The following is a 26,380-nucleotide window of genomic DNA, read 5'->3' on the forward strand; positions in this document are numbered from 1 at the left end:
ATGGATGGATAGATGGATGAATGGATGGATGGATGGTCGTATGTATATATGTATGTATGTATGTATGTATATATGTATGTATGTATGTATGTATGTATGTATGTATGTATGTATGTATGTATTGCGAAATTCAATACACGTGCTAAAATATTATTTTGATTTTTGAATATTTGACAATAAAATATATGCTAACGTTAACCAAATTGTCGGTATTACGATAGTAGAAAATAATTGCATTAATGTTGTTGACTTCGAGGTAACTTTGCTGGCTTCTTTAAACGTCGATTTACGAAAGTTGATTATATACATAATGGGAGAACGATAGAGAATGTGTGAGTGTTTGTACGCGTGTGCATGCTGGGTGTATTACAAACGTGACAGCTTATTAATATACCAATCTGAAGATTTTAGATTGATATATCTAACTTCGTATGAACGGGTAATGTTAATTAGCACCCAAGCCTGTATATGCCAATACACCTGTGCAAATCATCTAAAATTTTCTCCAAGTCTCTTTGAAAGCTATTTATTGGTGTACTGCCAAGAGCAAAAACGTACTAAACCTACCTGCACACTTCCAAAACACACCATACAATGACTGTTAATCCTACTGGTACACAGTCGCCTTTACAATTTTCGTCAAGAGTGGATTAGTGTTCAATTGCAAATCAAGAAAACATTAGATTAAGTTAGATTCGTGCGGTCGTCGTCGCGTTCAGCTGTGTAAACATTCTTTATATTACGTGATCATCATAATTATTTGGTGACACATTGTTACTTCATATTATTCTGTCTTTGACCAATATAAAACTTTAGTTACATGACGCATGGTCTTTAAAATAATGATTATGTGAAATATACCGTGTTAATATGTAGATGGAGGAAGTATCTTGAAGAAGTAACCTGTAGAAATTTAATATTGTACAAAAGAATGTAAGAATTAATCATACCACCTATACACATTTAACTGATAATGTATTTGTGTGAAGCAGTCTTTGTTACCCTCGCGATTATATGTCGCTATTGATGGTTGCAATCACCCCGTAAAGACTGGCTCATGTTTTCATGCCTCATTGAGATACAGTTAAGCGTGACAAGTGAGCGTAAGTCATCATTGATATTCAAATACTGAGAAAGTAACATACACTCTCATGACTTTGGCAGGTGCTGGATATAATGATATGCACCGATTATGTCAACGTGTTGCTAAGTGCTTCAATATCATACAGTCACTTACCATCTGGGCCTATTTGATTTCATGTTTGCTTTGAATGTTTTGACATCAACTTGACATTACCGTCTGATGTTGAATAATGTATTTAGGATCAGGTATCCCGATTATGACGTAATTATTTCAGCATATATCATAATCACATGTTGCTATGTCAGTTATATACTATTTTGTTTATTATTTTGGATATTGTTGATGAGAGTTTGGTATGGCGTGATTAATACGACAGTCATTGTGTTCTTTGGAGAAAGCCACAACATTAAACAAGACCGTCATCGTAAACTTGAAACGAAACACCATCTTTTAAATATCAAGAGCATATAAGATCTTTCCTAGCAAATAATAATGGGTACATATATTATCGAAATACTTATCTGATAATGTGTGTAACTGATTCAAGCATATTGATATTGTGCGACTAGACTTTCGTTCATATACTGTTTAGGGATGATGAGAGGGACCCAATATTATGTATCATAACCACGCATTTATTACATCCTTTGCTTAAAACACCCAGTTATTGAATTAGAACGCCAACTATGTGGACAATTTATAGGAACATCTGTTCAGTGTTCTTGCATCGGGTACATACTAGAAATATATAATAAATCATTACATAAATTCGAGCAGCCCATGCCTTTTTTATATAGAACTATGATTGATGCTAAACAAAAATATAAATTGCATATTATTATAATTCTATACAATGTCTTACTGTTTATCCCAAAGAAACAATTATACCAAAGAGAAGATGTATGGTATACAACACAAATCATTATAACCATAGTGTACTATACACATTTTGCCAAATGCGACAAAACTATGTAAAGGAAAATAAGAAACACAAATATTGCAATATGTCACCAGGACTGCCTGTCAGCTGTACATGTACATATATACCTTCATTATACCGATTACATTTGTCAATAAAAGGCTTGCATGGTAGCTAGAATCATACTTTGTTATTTGCATCGTCCCATTTTATTTCTCTGCGTATACGTCAGCCTTATAAGCACAGTTGTCTGAAAGATTAAATGGAAATATGCATGTACCATGACATGTGTATTCTACTGTAACTTAAGCTCAAGTACCGGTGTAACAGGCAATAGTATACCCCCAATCCGGAGTATACCTGGGGTTAAAGTGGTCTAGGATAGATTATACCCGGGTATATTATGGCCTGGGCCAATTTATACCCCTGGGGTATATTATGGCCTAGGCTAATTCATACCCCTCATGACAAATTATATCCCCTTGATATCAATAGTGTTGAGCGATATACACAATAATTACTTAATTTTTCAACATTTTGTTGAAGATTCAGCTTTGTCAGGTAAGTTAAGTGACACGTTTCAGTCGTACTCGTAGTCTGTCAAGGTATATACATACAAGATAAGATTTTATATATATATATATATATATATATATATATATATATATATATATATATATAGATATATATATATATATATATATATATATATATATATATATATATATATATATATATATATATATATATATATATATATATATATGAAGAGTGCACCAAAGTCATGTGAACTTGATCCAATTTCAACATCATTGCTAACTGAGTGCTTAGATCCAGTATTGCCTTCACTAACTGATGTTTTCAATACCTCTCTCTCATCCGGGGAATTCCCATCATATTTCAAAACTGCCATTGTAAAACCTCTGCTGAAGAAACCAACACTAGACCATAATCGTTTAAAGAACTACCGCGCAGTTTCTAATCTCTCATTCATATAAAACAATTTTGTAAAAGGTTGTTCTATCCCAGCTTGTATCTCATCTATATTCAAACAGACTTTTTAGCAATGTACAATCTCCATATCGCCATTGCCACAGTACTGAAACTACTCTTCTAAAAGTAGTTAATGAATTTCTTTCTGCGTTGGATAGCGGAAAGATTACAGTCCTCACCCTCCTTGATTTGTCTGCAGCATTTGACACAATATACCATGATATATTACTTCACCGTCTCCAGCATGTATTTGGTATTCATGCTACAAGTAAAGACAAGAACGATAAGTAAATATTAATTTAATATACAAGAGGGGCATATTGTGGCCTGAAGGGGTATGGTCTGGCCCATGATATTTTACACCCCCGGGCATAGTTTAGCCTAGGTCACTTTATTTCCCGGAATATAGTCAGGCCTGGGCGAAACTATACCAGGGTATAATCTGGGCAGGGGTTAATTTTGTCTGCTACACCGGATTAGATGCCAGTATAAAATTATCCTGAAGGATTTCTAGAAGGCGCATTCTGCCAAAAATAGACCATCGTTTTAGCGTTAGGGTATAATAACAGTTTGTACTTGTTGATAGAAACATTAGTTAATCTAGTGTATATGTACAAATTTGATTTTGCTAAAATATTCAATTATGTGCGCGATACGCTTGAAGCTAACTAAAATGCGCCTTTGATGATTACACTGCCTTAGCTTTTAGTATGGTCAGTTTTAATCACCATCAATCTGTATTTAATCTCGTTTACAGATAATGGATTCTGCCAAGGGAAAGGAAATATAATCATGCATTCGTTATATGAGATTAACAGTGGTGTACATGAAGTTTTAGAAACATATGATAGGTGTACATGAGGGGGATCTCATACAAGCACAGCTTCCATATGAACATTCTGAAAGGAGCGCACTTTACATATAAAAAGTAAAGCAAGTATCTGCTACCTAAATATTGCTCACACCATCCGTATTGAGTTTACATTATATACATTTGTATCTAGGCTGTCAATAAGACCAAGCCAGATGACGTCAATATGTCTACGATCACATATCTTCCAAATAATACTTTTTGTTAATGGATCTTGTTACACAGATACAAACCTTTGAGTTACATATGTAGGGACTACGAAAGCAGTCATGTTAGAACGTTAAGCATTTCGGGCTCTTCAAAAATAAGGTAATTTATGAATTAATTACCACGAGTTGTTGCATAATTTTCTTATTTGAGATATTGTGGAAAACGCCAAAACGACTCTTTCTTTTATTTTGTTTTACAGTTAATGGATACAGATAAAGTAACAGAAAAAAGAATGTATTAGTTATCTGGGATTAAAAGATGTGAACATTTGGTGAAAATTGGGTATAACAGGCCATAACATACATGCACATTTGGGATCCCCTACAAGCACAACTTTCATTTGATAATTCTCACTGGATAACACTATACTTATAAAAGGTAAGATTCACTCCTGCGCAATCCTCCAATACCTACAAATCGTCGTTATTGTGTTCGCAATAAATGCTATTTTGATGTATACTGTGAAACGGATCATGCACGAAGACTTAACTATTGATAGTTTCTACCTTATTTGTGTTAAATCTTCTAAGGCAACAAAAAAACAACAAAAAAAAAAAACAGTTACAATGGCTGTGTCTGACGCAGGTTCTTCGAATACCGTAAATTTGACATCGTAAATAATCTCTATGAATCCTTTCTGAAGATCGAACGAAATCTAACGTTTTGTTGGATCGGCTCGTTTTAGCGACTTCAAACATTATTGTCTCTCTCAATTCCGGTTCTGAAAACAATCAATATTTAATCACTTGTCACAATCTAGCACAAACGTATCAGGTCACATATTAAATATGTGGCGAGTAATTCTTTGGCAACTTCAACCCGATTCTATACTTGATTAAGCGCCACTAAAAGGGGAACACATCTTCCACAATAGAAACTAGAAACGTCTTTCATTGAGTATTGAGCACCGGCAGCATTTTCCTCGTTCACAACACAACGTACACGCTCAGCAATCGCAGAAATCTGGACAATTTATATTGATTCACAACACTAGTTTCAAAGATGAAGCCCCTTGTGTATTGTTTGATATGACAGAGAATTACATATGTAACCTTTACACAAATCAAGCTTGATACCATTGTTGTTGTAGGGTTTAACGCCATTTTTCAGCACACGATGGCTATACATGGCGACCAGTATTTATGGAGGAGGAAGAACTCGGGAAATCCCCAGAAAGAACCACCGACCCACGAGAAGCTACTGGTAAGCATCCTCACATACCCACATTGGCCGAATCCGAGACTCGAACCCATGCAAACAAAGGTGAGATAGCAGTGATCCGTAACGGAGAGCACTCGGCCACTCTGGGCCCCTCTTGATACCATAAGTTACCAAGATAGAGCTGGAATTATACAGCCTCTTGTTTCAACAGTATCAAATCTGTTCTCCTTTTCAGAGTGTTATTTACCTATGTTGTGCCACACTCGGGCATATGTATCTGTTTCTGTCTCTGTCTGTCTTTCTCTCTCTCTCTCTCTCTGTATATATATATATATATATATATATATATATATATATATATATATATATATATATATATATATATATATATATATATATAAAGAAAGAGAGTGAGAGAGAGAGAGAAGCAGACTGCGACAAAAAGACAGACAGAGGCAATCACACAGACTCGTATCCGTGGTGCATCAGATTTGTGTTTGGATTTGTTTAACTTGGCCTGTAGACTTTAAATCGCTAACTTTAGTGAATGCTATATTATCACTTATTGCAGAAGGTGCACAATGTTCCAAGCTTGCGTGAATTTATCGGACAGATCATGCACGATTCATGAACAACAGGAAACAAGGTAATATTTGGTTAGTGTTTCATTGGTGTAAACAAGATGCAGCACCTTGAGTGACAAAATATCCACAAATATATACAAGCATTCACTTTTTAGATTATGGTTGATCAATAACCGATGTGGATATACAGTAGAGTTCAAGCATCGCATGGGTTGTGAATCATGAAGTCCGACGTCCTTAGTAAGCAAGGTAAATACGCGATTTACGTGAGGAGCAAGCATGTGGTCGCCAGCAGCTTGTCACTTACACTGGTGGAAGGAATGTAATTCACTCTGTCAAACTTATTAAAGGCGATGTAACTGTCGATAATCTGCGGCATCTCCTATTCTTATACGATCGTACTTAATTTGAATCCGTAATTTCACCTGTATATGGTGTCGTAGGTAGATGCAGGATACATGGCGTGTTCAGACACTTCTTGTAGTTCAGACCACATTTATGAAACCTTTAAAATATGGTGCATGGTGGAACCAAATGTCTCGTAGTCCAGAAAACCATGTACTCGACATAGAGATGAATGACTTTGCGATGGTCATTCATACTGGTCTTTCACAACGTAACACCAAGGGTGTTCATCCGCAGATCTATATATATATATATATATCAGGCACATTGCGAAACTAATGGTCAATATTCGAGTGGTGTTCGTTTTAATAACGGCCAGCCATACAAGGATGACAACATTTCAGTCAAAAGAGGTCGTTATTGTATTTGTTTGGCCATAGCCATTCGAATAATATGCGCATACGCGGCTGAAGATCGCCAACTATGATGTATGCCATGCAAAGCTATCTCCCGCAGATACGTATCATTTTATAACGCAGTCCAAAAACTAAATTAACAACAAAGCAAATATATAGAAGGCGGATTTTGGTAGAAAACCAACATCCTCGGAGCAAATAAGCCAAGAAGATGAAGAAATCTTATTTCCGCTGCCGATTGGGGCTGTTATGCTTCAGCTGCTTTGTCCCGTTTTAAATCTTGCAAACAATATTCGTATCTATAGTAGCGATAGAACTCACGGAGGTCATGTAAATATTTTGAACTCACGACAATGAGGGCATAAATATATGTCGTCTTTAGCTTGTAATAACAATTTTGCATCATGAATTTCTTCAAATGTAAATTGTTATTATGTTGTTTTGTTCTGAGTATTACTGATTCCTAAAGTCGTGTATCATTGCTACAAAATTCGTTCATACTTTGCTATGCTAAATCAGTAATATATACATACATTTACATACTAGTAGGTTATTTTGTCAAATGCAAACCTGAATTTAACAATTTGGGCCTGATTAATCTTTGACGTTTATCATGCCCACATGTGGCCTACTTAATTGACTGCAACAAATGGAACGTAACACTATATGGACTGTTGCGAATGTGTGATCTCTAAAACTGTGTTCTGGATAACATGTTTTGTGCAGTCATAATTTAAAATGTACAAATAACACGCATCCAAATTATGAATGAAATAATAGTAACGGTATCTATAACGTTTGGAATAATAGCAAACTGAACAACATTATGTAATAGGTCCCCTTAAGATATTCCCTATGCACTACCACATGTTTTCGGCCTATGGACGATGCATTATCACGACGACGAAGCTTACTCAGGTCGCCGTTACAGTGACGACTACATGGGTAGTGATCCATACCATTGGAAACACTTTAGAGGCATACAAATATCAAGTCATACTAACATCAATTAACACTAGCAGGGTATATGTAGGAACGGGCCTTTTGGATACAAATACAATATGCATACATCTCTCTTCACAGAAAAAGCACTTAATGCAATTTCTGGCCTCTGCTCTTTTGAAATGATTCAATATTTATAGTTTTTCTCTTCAGTCGTCTTCATTAAGAGTAAATCCAAGTTTCACCACCTGTAGCAATATCATTCAGATGTATTTGATCAATATATTAAAACTGGCCGCTTTCAACCCGAGCTTGTTTTTAATCAGTTGTCCACAACTGGATGACCCATTTTGTATGTTAGTTTAATTTTATTTTATTTCATCACATGATATTTTAATGTAATATCGCATGCTTCTGTTTCACCTCATTGACTTTTTACAAACTTTGTATTCCATGTTATGTCATCAACTAATGAATATCTAAATTATTCTCTATGTTCATGGGCTTAATATCAGGGTTATTTTTATAGAATAAGATGTTTGATTTGTCAGGTTTTTTTTTTCTAAGTGAATTTTACAGGTTATGGTTTTGATTTGTAAACATCTTGATTATTGTAGAAGGCTAGTTTCCATCAGTTAATGTTTTTGTTTTAGACAATGCTAGTTGTGACCTGAGATCATTATATAACTAATTGCTCTTGTAAATACGAGGACTTGATCATTCGTGCTTTAACATTTAGCACTTGCAGGTGGTATTATATGTTGTGACAAGGCGTTTTGGACTGGAATCGTATTTTGGTAAAATTATTGAATTTCACTGATTATTGTCTCTTAAAATACGGAAGTGCTCCGATAAAATCTTGGAAAAATACATTCTCCAGAATTTGTATTGAATTCAAACCTGTAATTAAGTTTCTTTGATTCAACAAAAGACTGTTTACACACCATCACTTCAATAGCTACCACAGACACGTCGTTGACTTCAGTTTTAGGATATTTTCTGGACTGTTACTAAATTGTTTTGAGGATTGTAAATTGCAAGGAATTGTGTATGTAAATCTTGGATTATTCTGGGATTTAATTCACCCATGTGTAAGTTGTTTTATCTCATTTTTACTATTTGTTCACAGGAAATAAATACAGTTCTTTAATTTTGCAAGGCTTGTTCTCTTTCACTCTTTTCTGTTAGTGTAAGAGCATAGACTCGTAACACCTGTCAGTATAAATGTAATCCAGTGTATAAAAGTCTTCCACTGAATATACAGCAAATGTATAAATTGTCCCTTTTCACATCCGCCACTAACAACTGTATTCAAGACTACGGGTCATCTTTAATTGTTTCGAAACCAAGCTAGCGAAATCGCACAAAAGGTTCGGATACGATAGGGAATTACATTCGTCAACCTCTCCATGTCGTCCGTAAAAACAGTCTGAGAGTAACATAAGAGTAGTTCGGTTATGTAGTGTGCGCATTACTCACTAGCAGAAGGATCCTACTTATCGTAACATTTTAGCCACATTCATTTACCTGTTACGTCACATGCATGTATTTGCAACAGTCCGATATGCTGCTACACGTGCAGCTGGATATCGTTGTAAAGAACGTTATTTTGTCAATAGGTCGGAGTTCGATTTCTCGACAAACATTATTCCGAAAAACCCTTTATACGTCTCTGTGCCCTGGCTTGTAATGGTATCTCAGCACAATACAAGCTATAGTAAAGTCCTAAAAGGCAAAATCATTGCAAAACAAAACCTATGAAGATACTACCTCCAAACAATTGCAAAGAGGTGGATAAATGTGGGCTTCTAATTTGTTTCAAATCATGTGTGCACTAATCTTCCTTCCACCAGTTATTTGTTTATTCAATGAAAAAGGCCGCATACATTCTCTGATATAGAAAAACGAGAGTAAACTCCTATCAGAAACAGCTATTGATGTATTTAGCTGAATATTATATTTTAGCAAGTGTGATATATACAGTATTGTACAAGTTATAATTTACAAGCCAGTATGACATTTGCGATGATGTTGTCAATTGGTCTATCTTAACCAGTACAATGTTAGTCAACAGGAAGTGTACAAATGAACTGTCGTTTCTCAACAAGGATATGTATATATTAACAAATGAAATGATAATTAGCAGATAGTTGTATATTAAAATCATAACATCTCACAAGAATCGTTCGTCCGATGTGTTTCACTTCAAATCCTTTCATCAGCCATCACATATTGATTTATTAAATAGTTTATCGCTAATGTGTAAGCTTCTTCGAAATCGCATGAAAATACTGCAATAATATTCCACAACTGTCCATGAAAATGATTCGTTTCTTTCAAATATTATGAATTGTTTCAATATGCATGTTGCATATCAATGCAGACTCTATTGTATACATGTTGATACCATGTGAACAGCTTTACAATTTTATTTCCATGCTATGAATTTGGAGTCCAACTATATATCGGTACACATGCATATGGTTTATACAAATGCATGCTGAGTGAGCATTTCTTTGCTCAAGTAGATGGGAATACCAGCGAAACAGTCAAATTTACTACATGGCCACTTTGGAAAGTATCCTAAGCTGACAGAATAGAACGAAAGAGAAAACTTATTTTTGTGCCTAAATATAGTAGTGCCTGAAGGTTAATTCTTATAGCTAAGTCAAATGGACGTAAAATTAGATCTCTCTGGTTAAACACAACCAAACTGTTATTTTGAATGGAAAATGATATCACAGCAACATGGACAATATGCAAGCTGTTCTTTCTAACGTCGAGTTCTCAGCATTTGTGCTAGTCGCTCGTGTTCAGAAATGCAGTGAGAGCTACATTTCGGATAAAGATGTTGTTTTTTCTTCAAGACATTTGTTCCTAGTTGAACCTGCGCGCTGAGAATGTCTTTGTTTTTAAAAAACTCCATCATATTTGTTGATAACTCTGAAGCAGCTTTGCGTTAACATTGGATATATGTCCAATGTCTCACTAAATTATAAATCCAACTGTGTTCCCAAGATCATATGTGTGAGGTATGCATTAATGAGATTACGATCGTGTACGGGATAAACAATAAATCTTAATTCTTATTTCTATTCTTACAATATCTTGCTAAGTCGGGTAAGGTGAGTACCTGATCATTATCATAAGTACTGTGCATAACAAAGGTTCAGAGCATGTTATTTGCTAGCATTATCGGCAATCCTGTTTTCATTGATTATTGTATCACAGCTTTATCTTCAATAGCACGTTCCTACAGCCTATACTAAATTTCTTCTTTGGTTCTCCTGGATAACCTCTGGGTGTTTTAGTATTATTTTATATCTTTATGGTTGATTAAAATACAAATAGGATTTATTTGTTAACTTGTTTAATCAACTGTTATTCTATTTCCAAACAGGACTGTACTCGTGTTTTGTTGAACCACATACATACAATCATACATAAATTATACAAGTAAAACAAATATGATAACTGTTCATTTACTTTCTGGCATTAATATGTGCACTTGAGAAAGGCACGTATCCCATTTCATTGGAATTTTATAACAAATAATGTGTTAAAATTGTCTTTAAAATCAACAAAAACCACCAAACATCTGTCAGTGATATTGACGTCATAATCAGTTATGTTTATTACCTCAGTTCATGTCAAGCATTTTTCAGTGTTTAGGATGTACGGCTGCATCGTCGGTGTATAAATGCAGAATGCATTTATACACAGACGATGCAGCCATCGTCGTCTGTGCGCTGGTAATATTCGGTTTATTTTTTCTTCATCGAAATCACTTCGCTCATGCGGCATAGGATCAACCAAATGCACTCTTTCGAAACATTGTACAATATACATAAATCACAATAGGGTATCGTTGTACACATAAAATGAAACCCGAATACATTTATTGAACAAATAAAGGGATTAATACTATTCCGGGACAATGCATACATCGTAAATATGATGCTATAGATTCGTTAGTGTTTTTATTCTCTTACAGCAAGCGTACCAGGAATTCGGCCCAGTTATTAGATAAAATTAAGTACATATTGAGTCCGGGTTCCTATGTCAGAAACAAAAATATAGGAGTTGTTGATATACAGCATATTTAGTACATATAAAAAAAAAAAAACGCAATGTACTTTCATTGGCTCTGATGAGGGGATATTTGCAAACGTTAACCTAATTTTTAGTTATGAATAAATAGCATTTGTCATGCTAGTCAGATAACTCGACTTCGTGTTCTTAATTGCTTTCCACAACCCATGTATTTTGTAGACATAATCCAGTTATTTCGAAGGTTTCCATAGGCACATGCTCAAAGGAAAAGTTTTATGATATCCTAATTATTATTATACTGTTTTTCATTTGCGTCTCCATTCAGCTCAGTTAAACACCATAATGCAATAACATGCAAAGGTAACTACGTCTGCTTTACGTGTGTATTTATATGAATATCAAAACTGGTCTTGACTACTAAACTGATTTCAACGTTGAACATGTTAGGTTCATCGTTTATTTGTCAGACAATCAATATAGGTGCCGCCGAGTAATGTTACTACCGCTGAGCTGCCTCAGAGCTATACCGCTCAGAAGTAAGCCTCTCATCCGGGTCAGAATAGGTCATGTGAAGCCTCTAGCCATTGTACATTTACATCGGACCCTACGCAGCTTAATTAATGGCATAATTAATTTCAATACAAATACAGTGCTTGTCTGTAATCCATTTGAAGGATTTACCATAGCATCTACCCCTTGTCAAGCATGGAATCGGAGAAAAGATCAGAATGTGTTAACCTCTGTTGTAATAAATATTTTGGGGGAATGTCTATCTATCTATCTATCTCTCTATCTGTCTGTCTGTCTGTCTGTCTGTCTGTCTGTCTATCTATCTATCTATCTATCTATCTATCTATCTATCTATCTATCTATCTATCTATCTATCTATCTATCTATCTATCTATCTATCTATCTGTTTATGTGTGTGTATGTTTCTGTAATCAAACAGGTACCTAAACTTGCCTACAGGCCATGCAAATGCGAAATCCGGTTATTGATTGATGTTTTGAGGTATGTGTAGATGTTCTTTCGTCACCGAATATTTATGTTTTCTTAAACCTTACAGATAAACCTATATATTATGTATGAAACAAGCATGTTTATGTTCATAGTGGTGTTCAACATTTTACGTTTTAGCTCAAATTTCTACCCTACCGTGTTTCAAACCCGGGTCATCGGGTTAGAACACCCCTCGCCTTGCTTGTAAGCATCATTCCTTATACCATTTGAACGAACCATACATAGCAAAGATGTTGCTATAGATTCGTTGATGTGGTCATTTTATCATAGCAAACGTAATCGGATATCGCGCCAGTTATTAATTAAAATTTAATACACATTGATACCGGAAAGAAACGTATATAGAAGTTATTATTACATAGTATTATAAGCACACATACAACACAACGGAATTTATCAAACTGGATCTGAAGAGAGGATATATGGTAAAATTATTGTAATTTTTAATTGTGAATAATTCATATTACCAAGCTAGTTAGATAACTCGAAATTGCTTCCTTAATTGCTTGCGAAATCCATTGTATTTTGTAGACATAATGTAATCATTGCGAAGATTTCCGCCGACACATACTCAAAGGAACTGCACATCATTTATAGGATATTCCACGTATCGTTTAATTGTTTTTCATCTGCCTCGACATTCAACTCAGACAAAAACCATAAGAAATTAATATGCAAAGGTCACTACGTCTGCTTTATATGTTTGTGTTTCTAACAAACATTGTCTTGCCTACTAAGCTGCTTTCAACGTAGACTTTTTCCACTCACCATTTGTTTGTCAGATAATCAATGGAGGTGCCACCGAGTAAACATCTTACAGCTGAGCTGCCTCAAAGCTATATCACTCACAATTAACCCCGTCATTGGGGTTAGATTAAAAGTAACTAAATATTCTAGCCATTATCCATTTACAATGGATTGTTATCGTTATCTGCTGCAACACTCTATAATTTGTTGATACAGAGACATAATCGTTCCAAGTAAGGGCGGGATTGACCAAAGTGTACCTTTTATTTGACAAGGAGTAAATAATCTATTGCTTTAAGATAACTACGTATGTCATAAACTAGACCTTAAGTCAAAGTGACCTTTAGTATGGTGAATACATCTGCTCGATACATTTTCCTGATAGTCAAAGATGTGGTCAGTTAAATTTAAATTGTGAATCAGGTTGAAATATAGTTTTATTGAGTGTTCTGTTCAATTAATAATTTGACACAATTTCGTCACATTTGTTTCAGTCATGGAACAGTTTCATTAACGAATCAACCAAACATTTCCTTTCGTTTGCAATACAAAAGATTATCTGAACGTTATATTTGATTATATTCAAATGTTACTATATTACACACGACACTCAGAGCTCTCTTGTTTTTTGTTAGTTCATGTTTAGTTTAAGAAATGTTTTCCACACGTAAACATAACGATAGCTATTTTGTATTGTTACTTACGCTCTCCCTGCTCCAGTTGAATATTTTTATCATTTTATGTATTTCTTATTTGTGTTTTCAGGTACTTTCATGAACCTTTATCATTTTGTACTTAATTGTTATGAATTGTCGTTTAAAATAACTATTTAAACACACTTACTCCGTTCAGTGCAAACACACGCATTGTCTTCGATGTACAGACCTCTGAACGAGGGAGCCAAGCAATCACAATCATATTAATGCCTAAAGACTACAACGTTAACAAATTTAAGGGGCAAATACATGAGCACGATGGTTATCTGAAATGATATAGTTTGATCCATGTCAAGTTCTTTCATTAAGAGTATTGGACTTTGTTCTCTAAAGTCGAATATAACATTTTAAACATGATTGTGTAATTCGTCCCTCCAATTAGAAGATGACTATGATATCACCAGCTGGATAGGTTTCTGTGAGTTTGAGAGTAGATTATTAGGCCGATTTAGGCCAGTGCTACTGCACTACCTTTGCCATTCTCCACCGTTCTAAGTCTGCAGCTCTATTATGGATGAGAATCCGCCAGATGGAGCAATCGTATGCGTGATTATCCCAAGAAGGGTCAATGCTGAAGTGTTTTACGTGTCACTTTATGTGTTTTTCAAGCGTTTCATCTCACCAGTCTGAGATCGCTTTCATTCCTTTAGCTCGTCGTATAAAATCTTCTTTGGTAGTCGCTGGCATTCTGGTAACATGGCCTGGCTGTCTTAAGCGTGATTGTATTAATATGGTGTGCATGCTTGCACTGTCTGTGTGTGAGAACCTCAGTGACTGGCAACTGTCCTAATATTTAATCTTCATCGGTTTCCACAAGCAGCCTAACTGTAAATGGTTCAGCTTCTTGGCATGACGTATGTACACCATACACGTTACATCAGCGTAGACAATACAAAGGCTCTGTAGACAAATTTACATGTAGTTTGCCAAAGAATAAACTTGCATTAGAAATTCATGCATTGGTTTCATGATCAAATACGGGAAAGATGGAAACAGTTTAAAATAAAAACATATCAATTATAAAACCATTCCTATGAAGCGAAACAATCATATCCGTGATAAGAATTACAGAATTATATATTCAATAACTTCGGTGCTTTTCATATACTAATTTCTTGACAGATCAACTCTACATGGAGTAGTGGTTAACTGAAAGAGCACGATTGATAATTTATTGATGAAATAAACTTTATTTTATCATGTTCGTGTCAACGCATGCAAAGGCATGTATCCATATAAGGATATTTAGCTCCCTTCCATATAGTATTATCGAATTCAGTACAATTTGCAACCATGATCTGCCCACACATAGAATTTACATTGTTCTCTAATCTAAAATAGGTTCTTAGACCAAGTACCATACTTACAGACAGCCATACCTTCTTTATGACCTTTATGATATTGGGAGACATTGATAATATTGACAGTTTACAGATTCACTGACTTAAATAAAGACGTAAACATCTTAAGTGGAGACGCCTATAATTTAACAAAGATATCTTGGATAAAATTAGAGTCCTCTTCATTTTAACAAACAATATTGGAGACAGCAAATTGCTAGCGACTACATTAGGAAAACAAGCAAATCTTTCGTCATTCGAAATAATCACGAATCAAAGAGGCAACAAGTGAGCATACTAGAAATACAAATTGATATTAGTGAGGTTATTGTGAGATTGAACAAGAGGTTAACATTTAAAAAATCCTATAACGCTTTCACAAAGCAGATTGTCTTATTCATCAAAGATGATTTTGGGTTGTTCTAATACTTACCCTTAATAGTCTAGAAGATATGTTTATAATTCCAGAAGACACGTCTGGTGATATGCCAAACAGCAGCATATATCAATGATGGTGTACGATACAGTAAGTTATGATAGAATAATTCCGTTTTTCATCATTGTGCAAGCTGTTGGAATTGAAGCGGTGTAATAAGTTACTTACGCCTGACATAGCAAGACCAAAGCTCAACCTTGATCGATTCGAACAATACAAAACATCAAATAAAAGATGTCAATCACAAAATCACAAATAGTTACGTACTAGCCACAACACAAAAACACAACTTACTAAACACATCATCAAACCATAATTAATTCATGACAATTGTTTAATTTACAACGTATGAAAGACAAAATCCAGTTGAAAAATAATAGTAAAGGGATGCTATGTAATTAGTAATGTTAGACAAATTTACAAAACATCTGATAGTATGACATAGTAAAAGGCCGCAACAGCAAGACAAAGCAACAACATATACCTACAAAGTAAAAGGTAAGGTCAAGCGTGACAAGCACAACTTATTAAAAACTAGCTCCAAAGCATCAAATCAATTACAAAGCGCATCAGCAGCAGAGAGTGTGAACATACATCTGACTTTAAAGTCCATTTACGAAAACTAAAACTTCATACAAAGAAAATGAAAAATATAAGCGTAATAACGTGAAACCGAAGCCTCTAACCAAAACCGAGAGTTTCTCTAATTGGGTTAGTTTATTTTCTTACTTTATCTTTGTCATTCGTGCTTTTCAAAATATGCATATGTTTTGTTTACCCATCGGGACTCTCATCTGTCCTGCTGTATCGTGTGAGTAATTTAATCTGTCTTATAAAGACGATTACAGTTATCTCCTAGTCAGTGATTCTGTCAAAGAAACGTTACAAGCGCGTCAGGAGTCTCAGGTGGAATTTGCAGAAGGGTTCAGAACAATTATTTAAACCGATTACGAGGGCTACCGAACGAATTACAGAGGATACCAAAACTCTTCTTCCCATTTTGGAACAAACCGCTAAAGCAACTGAAAAAAAGCATAAAAAATTAAAAAATAGAAAAGATTCTATGAGAACTTCCAGGTGCAATAGCTGCTTCTCAACCACAATTACAAGAAGAAATTCAACAAGTGCTTGAAAGTGTTGGCAACGTTCATGAGGTCAATGATATAATGGATCTCGTTACGTCAAGACCAAAACCAAAAGCAAAATCACCCGACCGATTTACCGATGAAGGTCGTAAACTACTTCGAGAACACACCGTAAAGGTTGCTGGAATAGGATATCTCTATCTTGATAAATTATTAGATCCAAACACTGCCAGTGCTCCAGGAAAAAATTGATTTCTTTTTTATTTCAAAGGTCCCATGGTAAACCAAAAATCACTAAAACAATATACAGATTAATTTTCAAAATTTGAGAAACATGTCTTAGAATTTAGAAGAAAGTCCTTACTCGGAGTTTTGCCATTCAGCAAAATCCGTATTGAGGATGAAGATACAACCGGAAGTGGTATTGCTACTCGAGGAAGTGGCATTGTCACTCCATGTTCCAGCAACGTCCTTGTCGCTGTTGAACGAACCGAAATTCTGATTGGTGGAAAACGAGCTGGCAATATTTCCCCAGAAATCATTAATGAAGTAGCTCATATATGTCAACGATTAATTACAGTCGTTATGATGGATATCACGGTGATTGATGGTATACGATTAAAACAGTGACAAGAAAATAAGATGATTACACGTAATGCTCAACGTCGACCTGTAATTGGTGATAAATTTGCGATTACGAAACTACAACTCAATCTACGGAGATGGACTCGTTGATGTTGTTCAGGTTTTGTTTAGAAGATAAGTCCCAAAAGCAATAACGATTGCAAAGCAGCTGGGAATAAAATATATTGACGTTGTTCGTGATAAAGGTATTAGTTCTGTTGGTGATGCTGCTAGCAAAGCGTTATCGGCAAACAGGGATAGACTAGCACGATTAATACGGCGAACACCACAGCCAGTAAAATTACCCAGCACTGAAGTTATGCCTGCAAATGTCAGGAAAATACTAAATCAAGCTGCAGATCAAACACTAGCAGAGTTGGCTGGTGAGGCAGAAAAAATATAAATACAAGTCTGATATCAGGAAGTGGTCTTCATTTTAGACGATACTAAATCTAATAAAATGTTCAAGCGTGTATCCGATCCAGAATTTGACATGGACCAACCAGATCTCAAAGACGAATCTATGCGTGACGATCTGTATTATTCTTCTGAACCACGACAGCCAAAATCAGCGTGGTCGAATGGAACTACAAGTTCCTGTTACAATCAGATATTTCCTACTCGCTGAAATGTTTATTGGGGTAGAAGGAGAACTTGTAACATACGTCGTCACTAATAAACCATACGGAGCTATTGCCATAGTTGGTTTTGTTAATAATGGAATCATGGCGTTATTTAGAAGTGCTTTTTACATGACAGACGGGAAAGAAATCGAATAATTCAAGGTAATGTTGATATTGCTACAACCATATTATTCCTAGCAAGATATTCAGATGATTATACAAGATCATCGGGTCCGACAATGATGATTGCGAAGGATACGTTTAACCATCTTGATGACAGACAAAATTTAGTGGTTGAAACAGTACTGTACACTGCGAGAGACCCCTAAAAGCTGGAACAGAAAGACCCGCTCATCATATTTTGATAGTAAAACCTAACCGAAATTTTAATTAGAATCCATCACTCGTCGATTAATGTTGAAAGGTGATCGTAGACAATTTTCATGCTTAATTCCGTTTTCCCATATCTTTGGATTTTGCAGAAATGTTAAAAAGGTCTTTTTTCGGAGCCAAACATACAATCGTTGCAGGAGTAGCTGATGGCAAAGTAATATTATTTAAAATTTCGTTGTGGTTACTGTTATGTATATTTGATTTAATTTATATCTGATTTAATTGTTTGTAAGTTTTACAATCTTTCTATTGTTTAATTTCATTATATGTCAAAATAATGTAGTTCTGTTTACTACGAACTCGCACACTTTCCTGAAAATAGTTTCGCCTTGACTGTTCATTTATGTAAACATATTAAGCTGACCTGCTTCCCGACCTTAATTCAAATTTAGTAACAGTCACGTCAACAAGTTCTTTTTCTATTTATCTTTACTGTGGAAATAATAAGGGTCAGATCGAAGCTGTATTGGATACGTGATCATATGTTTGCAAATAATTTTAGTGCAGTAAGGAACGTTTATTCTTAAAGTAAAATGAATATTTTTTTTGTAATGGTCAGGCAGAGATCACATGATATAAACATGATCACGCCACCCTCATACACGCTCTGCTTCTCATAATTACTGTACAGCCATTATTTTAGAGACATAATCTCATTCTGGGCTTAAAAAGGTTTGCTGGCAAGTCGTTTCTTTCTGTTGAAGCCAGTTTGCGAGTTCTATGTAAAGTATTTCTTCAGATTATTTGGACTCTAAAAGATTAATTCTTTTCTCTCGAAATATCTTTGGGTTCATACAGAATTATTGAACAAAAACATTTATTAAAAAATTTATTTTGGATTTCCAAAACCGGAGAATTATTTCTTGTGCTTCTACAAGTAGTTGTTGTTGTCATAGGGTTTAACGCCATTTTTCAGCACAAGATACGCTATACATGGTAGCCAGTATTAATGGTGCAGGAAGAACCGGGAAAACCCAGGAAAGAACCACCGACACACGAGAAGCTTTCTCACATATCCACATTTGCCGAGCCCGAGACTCGAACCCTCGCAGACAGAGGTGAGATGGCAGTGATCCGTGACGGAGAGCGCTTTAGACCACTCGGCCACTCGGGGCCCCGTTTCTACAAGTAAATGTAGATAACGCCATTGAAGAGGAAACAGCATACGTTATCGCCTTCCATCATGGATTCTTCGTCGGGACTCAAACTTGAATTAACTAGAACATTTTATTATTAGTATTTCTACAATTTTATCCGTGGACTATTCTTGGATTATTTTTGGATTTGATTCTTAAAAGTGTAAGTTCTTATGTTTTTATTTTTACAGTATATTTCCAGGGAAATAAATTAGGTGTTATTTTTTCAAAGTATCTTGTCTTCACTATATCTATATCACAGCACCAGGACAAATATGTACTGCCTTTCATTCTGTTGAACGAAGACATTCAAAAACACACATCCTAATGATATGTCTCCAACTTGGAGATAGTGAAGTTTTATTAAGGATAAACGGGCATCTTACATTTTAATCAACATTATGCTGCTCGTGTATATCATCGATTAATGACGTTCATGGGACGTTATCAAAATGCTGATTCTGGTCTACAAATATCACAATTTGATTTTACAACATATTATGCAATCTATGAAATTTCTCTGGAACGCCTAGATTTATTTGGACAATCTGTCGTTGATATACATTTTCGAGATCGAGTAAACACAGGTGGCGGTGTTAATTACAGAGAAATCGCTTGTATACTCATTGATAAAGCAATGTTACTTGAAGGTGTTGGTGGACCAAAGAGAGTTATTGATGCCCCATTATAAAACATGCAATTAAATCGCTCATGATATTATTAATGTCATAACTTCATGTTAGTGTCAGTCTGACTCCTGCTCAAATGTTTTAAAAAAATACAATCACTATCAAGCAATAATTCTGGAACAAAAGTAACACTAACAAATATCGGATGAGAGGTGGTCAAAATAAGCTATCACTGACTGAACGTCAACTCAATCACTTCAATGACGCCAAACCGTCAAACACCAGTGTTCAAGTTGCTCTTTCTCCTGATGCCATTAAAGACGTAGTTAAAACAGTCAGTTTATTTCCACTTCTTGTAGCTATATCAGCTTTAATAGCCGCTGCAGCTATAGCTTTTGCAAAATCAGATGCACTTAGATATGTCGAAACTGCTGCTATAATGTCATTAAAAGAGCAACAGGAAAAGGAATATAAACTTCTAAAAATATCGTAAGGGTCTAAGATTATCAGAAACCCATCATCTGTAACCAAATGGTCTGAGACTTCCAGGAAAACTTGGCAGATTCTTCATATGTTAAAATTTGATTTACTTAATGCTGCAAAAATTTAAATAACAAAACATTTCAGAGGTGTTTTTATTCGTGATCAATAACCGAAACAAACAAGCAATATTGAAACAGGCATCATTAATCTTGATAAAAGCTCCTGTCTTGTACTCACTGGGTGGCATACGCAATTGATCCATGTGGGATTATTTATTTTGATTGGTTGGCTTCACCAAAAGAAGTTTTCAAATTCGGCAAAGCAATAAATACTCCCGTCGGGTATTGAACATTACCGACACAGGCAATAACCAATCGGTCAATATTCGGCTGTGAAGAAACTGCTGTACTCCTCGCTGTCATCATCAACAATGCCAACTCATAAAGTCGTGCACGAGTATACAAGCAGACGGTGCTTCGTTTCCACAGATTTTAAAGTAGAATGGTTGATATGTATGGAAGATCTTCTTCTATGCAACAACAAACAGACGGAATACGCCATGAAAATGTGAGTAAACAGATTAGTAATTAATTATCTGAATTATTAAATCTAGCGAACGTAGATCTACACGAAGTCGTTGTATTTCAAGATACGCAAGGAAAATTAAAAACAAGCAATCTTTCATTGAACGATATTATCATTAAACTTAATTGAGTAACCGAAAATAGCATAGCTGTGTTTGATAGTAATGGGAAAATTAAACCAGATGTTATTTCGACAACGTTATCAGATACTATTCTTGGTCGAGTACAAACGTTTGGTGATACAATGACTGGTTCTCTCAATATGTCTAATAATTAAATTGCTGATCTTGGAGAATCAGAATCAGACAATGACACTGTAACGAAGAAATACATCGACAACAGGAACCTTACAATGATGAATTCGTTAGTTTCAGTTAACAATGAAATGACCTCATTTAGAAATGATTATTCTAATTAATGATGAATTGTTTGGAAGTCCACCAGCCATCGAGGTTAAACTCTCCGACCTAAAAATACCGACATTGTAGTATATACAGCAGTGTCTGGACAAGCATTATATGATCACCGCTCAATAAATTCATTAAACATCGCGCTGAGGTTTCCGGTATATAAGGCTCTCAGTACTTGGCGATAAAACATTTACGATATCTAGCACAATTTCACTGCGTTTACCACTGACTCCGTCAGATGGATCTCCTGGATATATGTTAGTGATGATGGAACAAAACGACGAAAACACATTTGTTGTGGAGCCCAATCAAACAAATACTCGGCTCGATTTATTATTGGTGTTTTGAAGTAGTCGCTAAATTACCACCTACTTAAAATGTAATCAACGTTCAACGTTTTAGATGGAAAATCAAGTATGTGAGTGGCAAAAAAACCTAAAAATATCCTTGACGAGGATACAGCAAAAGTAAACAAAATCGTTGACCTATAGTTGTTGTTCACATAATTGTTTATGAAGCGTCTACTGTTATCTCTGGATTTTATAATATATTGGGAAAAATGTTACTCAGGATGAAAACAAACAGTCAGATCGTTTTAATTTGATGGGTACATTGCCTAAATTAAATTAGACTATCAAACAATTTGATCAATTGATGGGTATAATAACCATAGTTTTTTTAGATTATTAGTGAATTTCATTAACAATTTTATGCTCAATAATTTTATTATTGATTTTATTATTATAGATTATCAAACAATTTCATGAAATTGATGAGGATATTACTAATAATTCTTCAGATCATCAAACAATTTCATGAAATTGATGGGGTAAAATATATTCAAAATAATAAATATCTCATCGACAAAAGAAGAAAAAAAATTACATAATAATAATAATAATAATAATAATAATAATAATAATAACAATAACAATAATAATAATAATAATAATAATAATAATAATAATAATGATAATAAATTCATTCTTGATTTTGTAAAAAAACACATCAAAAGAGTATAACAAAATTTATTTTTTTACAGATTCTCGTCCAGATTTCAGGTAAATATTACTTAAGATCATGAAAATCAGTCAGATGATATAATTTAATAGGGTATATGGCACCAAAAACTGTTAAAATCTTACTAAAAACAGAAACGAGACTAAATATTATTATCATAATAAATATTATTGTCAGAATAACAAATGTTATATTCAAAATAAATATCACTATCAGTATGAATATTATTATCAGAGTAAATATTATTATGAGAATAAATATTAATATCAGAATACATATTATCATGTGAATAAAAAATATTATTATCAGAATAAATATTATTATCAGAATAAATATTATTGTCAGAATAAATATTATAATTTTATTTTTCACTGATTCTCAAATATGCATGCGTATATGGTACTAGAAATTGTTAAAATCACTTTTCTAATTTTTACCATCACATTGCACATACAACTGAATTTCTCCTCCAACTCCAACACCATACTTCAAACACGGGTTAGGTCCATAACTCCTTCTTCGTATACTATGTAAATGAAGTCCACATAATTTGTTTACGCAATGTTTGTTACGAGTTTAAGAACCTATCATTAGCCATTTGCATTTATTATGTTGTTTGTATCATTATATAGATATAATTATATTTCAATTTCAATATACATTTGCCTTAATTATAATATGGAAGAATTTGAAAAATATCTGTAATTGAACCTTCTAGATCTATATTCTCTGTTGATAGAAGAAGCCCTGACTTGCGAAGACGAGCTCTGTTTGATTAGACATAAACTCTAAATAAAAGTATTCGTAACGCCAATACAGAATTTAGCAAAGACGGCGCATCTCATGTGTAGTCAGCATTTAGAATCATGAGAAATAACAGTCATCGATGCTACAATGAACGACCAATGTGCAGCGGCGATTATTATTTATCTTGATAATCAAAGATATTTTTTAGAGTAAAATGTACTGTCGGATTAGACGATACTTGGATTATCCGTGACAAACATGAAACCTGTCAGTCTTCACACTGGACATATTGTTACGTTGAATAAAAATTCCAAACCAGGAAGGTTTACTGGTGTTGACAAACTGTGTTATGAAAGAGCGCATTTATTTATGCAATATATCCGTTGAATGATAAACCCAGCATTAGTGATCAAAAACCAATGAAATGTTCGAAAATGAATTGTGCAGCCGAACGAGTAATGGAACTTTGTACAAACGCGATACGTGGAGTTGGTTAAACGGATCTAAGATCAATTAAAAAAAAAATAAACAAATGGGCTGAATCAGTCAAGGATACAGGAGCTGCGCTAAATGATGTTCCTAAAATAGGAAAGAAAGTAAATTTACTAATAAAACTGCATAAGCATATTAGATGAATTCAAACATCCAGGATTGTGAAAGCAATTTCGTATAGGCGCTTATGCATCATGGGGCAAATGGAGAAGAAAAGAAAAAAAAAAACAAGAAGATGTACTTAACTATTCTGAAGCTGCAGACGTTGAAATCAAAAATATTTATTACAAAAATATAAAGTATCAAACTTATCATCAGCACCATCAGTATATGATCCGGTCGCCTTTTATCTTAATGCATCTGTAGGTTCTCTTAAAACAACACGTGTAATTGAGTCAGAGTTTTTCAAACTATATTGATATGGTTGTTTTAACACCTACACATAGACTTGCCACATAAATGAACGATCGAGGAGTTGAATCGCATACATCTTTCAATGGAAGGGAGACGCATGGACTCCTCAAAGAATGGGGGCAAAATATATTCCAATTATTATCATCTGGGATGAAATATGTACAGTGCCGCTTGAAACACTAAAGATATTTTTGGATTGGTGGTTGACAAATAATACTGTTATAATTATGTGCGGCGATCATGGTCAACCACCGCCTCTTGTTGGATTGTCTCAAAAAGTTCGTTGATTAGTATAATGAAGTAACTGATGAGCATAGAGCGCTTGACTCGGAATTAAGAGAGTTTGAGAAATTAATCAGACTACAACCGAATTAAATTTAATATGAAATAATGCGTGACGTAATGTCAAAAACTTCTATTAACAAATTTTGGAATTTGTGGAGATCTGATGATTTGATAGATGCAAGTAGAAAGAGAGTTCGTGATACACTTCAACAAAAATTAGTTATGTTACATAAAGCAAACATTTCAAATCTACCTGCAGTATTATGTTATCGACCAGCAGATACGCGACGACATAATATTGAAGTGGATATAACAGGATCATCAGAGAAACAAAAGCTTGTGTTAAATGATAATGTTTTAGTTCCTGTCGGTCTTGTTGAGAACGCGTTAACGATGGACAAATCTCCGTGGACTCTACGATATCACATGACTATTCACTCGTCGCAAAGTTTAACAATTTCTAACATAAATATTTGGTTTGTAGATGATCGCATCGAATGGTCAACTTTAGTTTATCTCGCAGTGTCTAGAGTCAGAAGAATACCTCAGCTGCGGAGGGTCATCATAGACTTTACAGAAAATAAACTAATGCTGACAATAGCGATGATGTAGTAAGAAAAAATGAATAGTTATAAACCATGTAACAAAAGAAATAAAGGTGACTTATCTCGATGTTGAATTTGTCATGACGCTAAAATAACAGCAAAATAATCATTTTGCAAGCTGTAACTTAGTTATGTTGTGGCAGTATTCAAATAATAATCCAAGACAATTTACCGTAGACAGAATGTATTAGTCGTGTTGGTCATACGCGCGAAAATGTGAAACTGACCTATCTTGAATGTAATCGACGTCGATGTCCTAGTTCACAAAAGTGAATGCGGTGGTAAGTGTATGTTTTCAGGAATTACTTGTAATTGTTCACGTACAAATCCACGTTGAGGAGTACTTGAATATAGTCTGTAGATTGCAAGTCTACCTGTAATTCTTACCACACAGGACATGGTATGTGTCTTAATATTCCAAACATGATCAGTCGCTCATTTTTACCATCTTCAAGTTCACCAGGGTGATATAAACATCTTACAGTCACATTACCTAATACGGGTTGTTTTGAAAAGTCATATCATTGTATTGGTATATGTTTTGTTTTGTAATCGCAGTGAGGAGTTTCATAGAAATCGCACGAGTAATTGCATTATTTAATGTAACTAAAATTAAATATTAAGCATGCTGTTATGTTATATAGATCTCAGTAACCACTCGTTATGAGAGTGAATTCTTTAGCATTCAAACAGACATTCCTTGTTCATATTATAAGAAAGGTACATCTATATGTTATGACTCTTATTTCCTGTCCATACTGCTTCTGCTTCTTTGACGTTTTGAAGGCATACATATTCGATCTCGAGCCAACTGACTCTTGAATGGGAAGGCAACAAATTTAGTCTTTCATTAGACTTATTATCCTCGTTTTCACCAGGGGAATTTAGAAATATTATTCTTTCGAGAGCTTCTAATAAAAAACCCACCGGAAACGGAAATATATCTAACTGTGCCAAATGGTTTGGTAAGCGACTGTTTTATGGATTATGTATCCAAACACCTGCTAATGTTT

The sequence above is a fragment of the Sinohyriopsis cumingii genome, chromosome 5 (genome assembly GCF_028554795.1).
Source record: "Sinohyriopsis cumingii isolate HCF-2022 chromosome 5, ASM2855479v2, whole genome shotgun sequence".
NCBI classification, from domain to species: Eukaryota; Metazoa; Mollusca; class Bivalvia; order Unionida; family Unionidae; genus Sinohyriopsis; species Sinohyriopsis cumingii.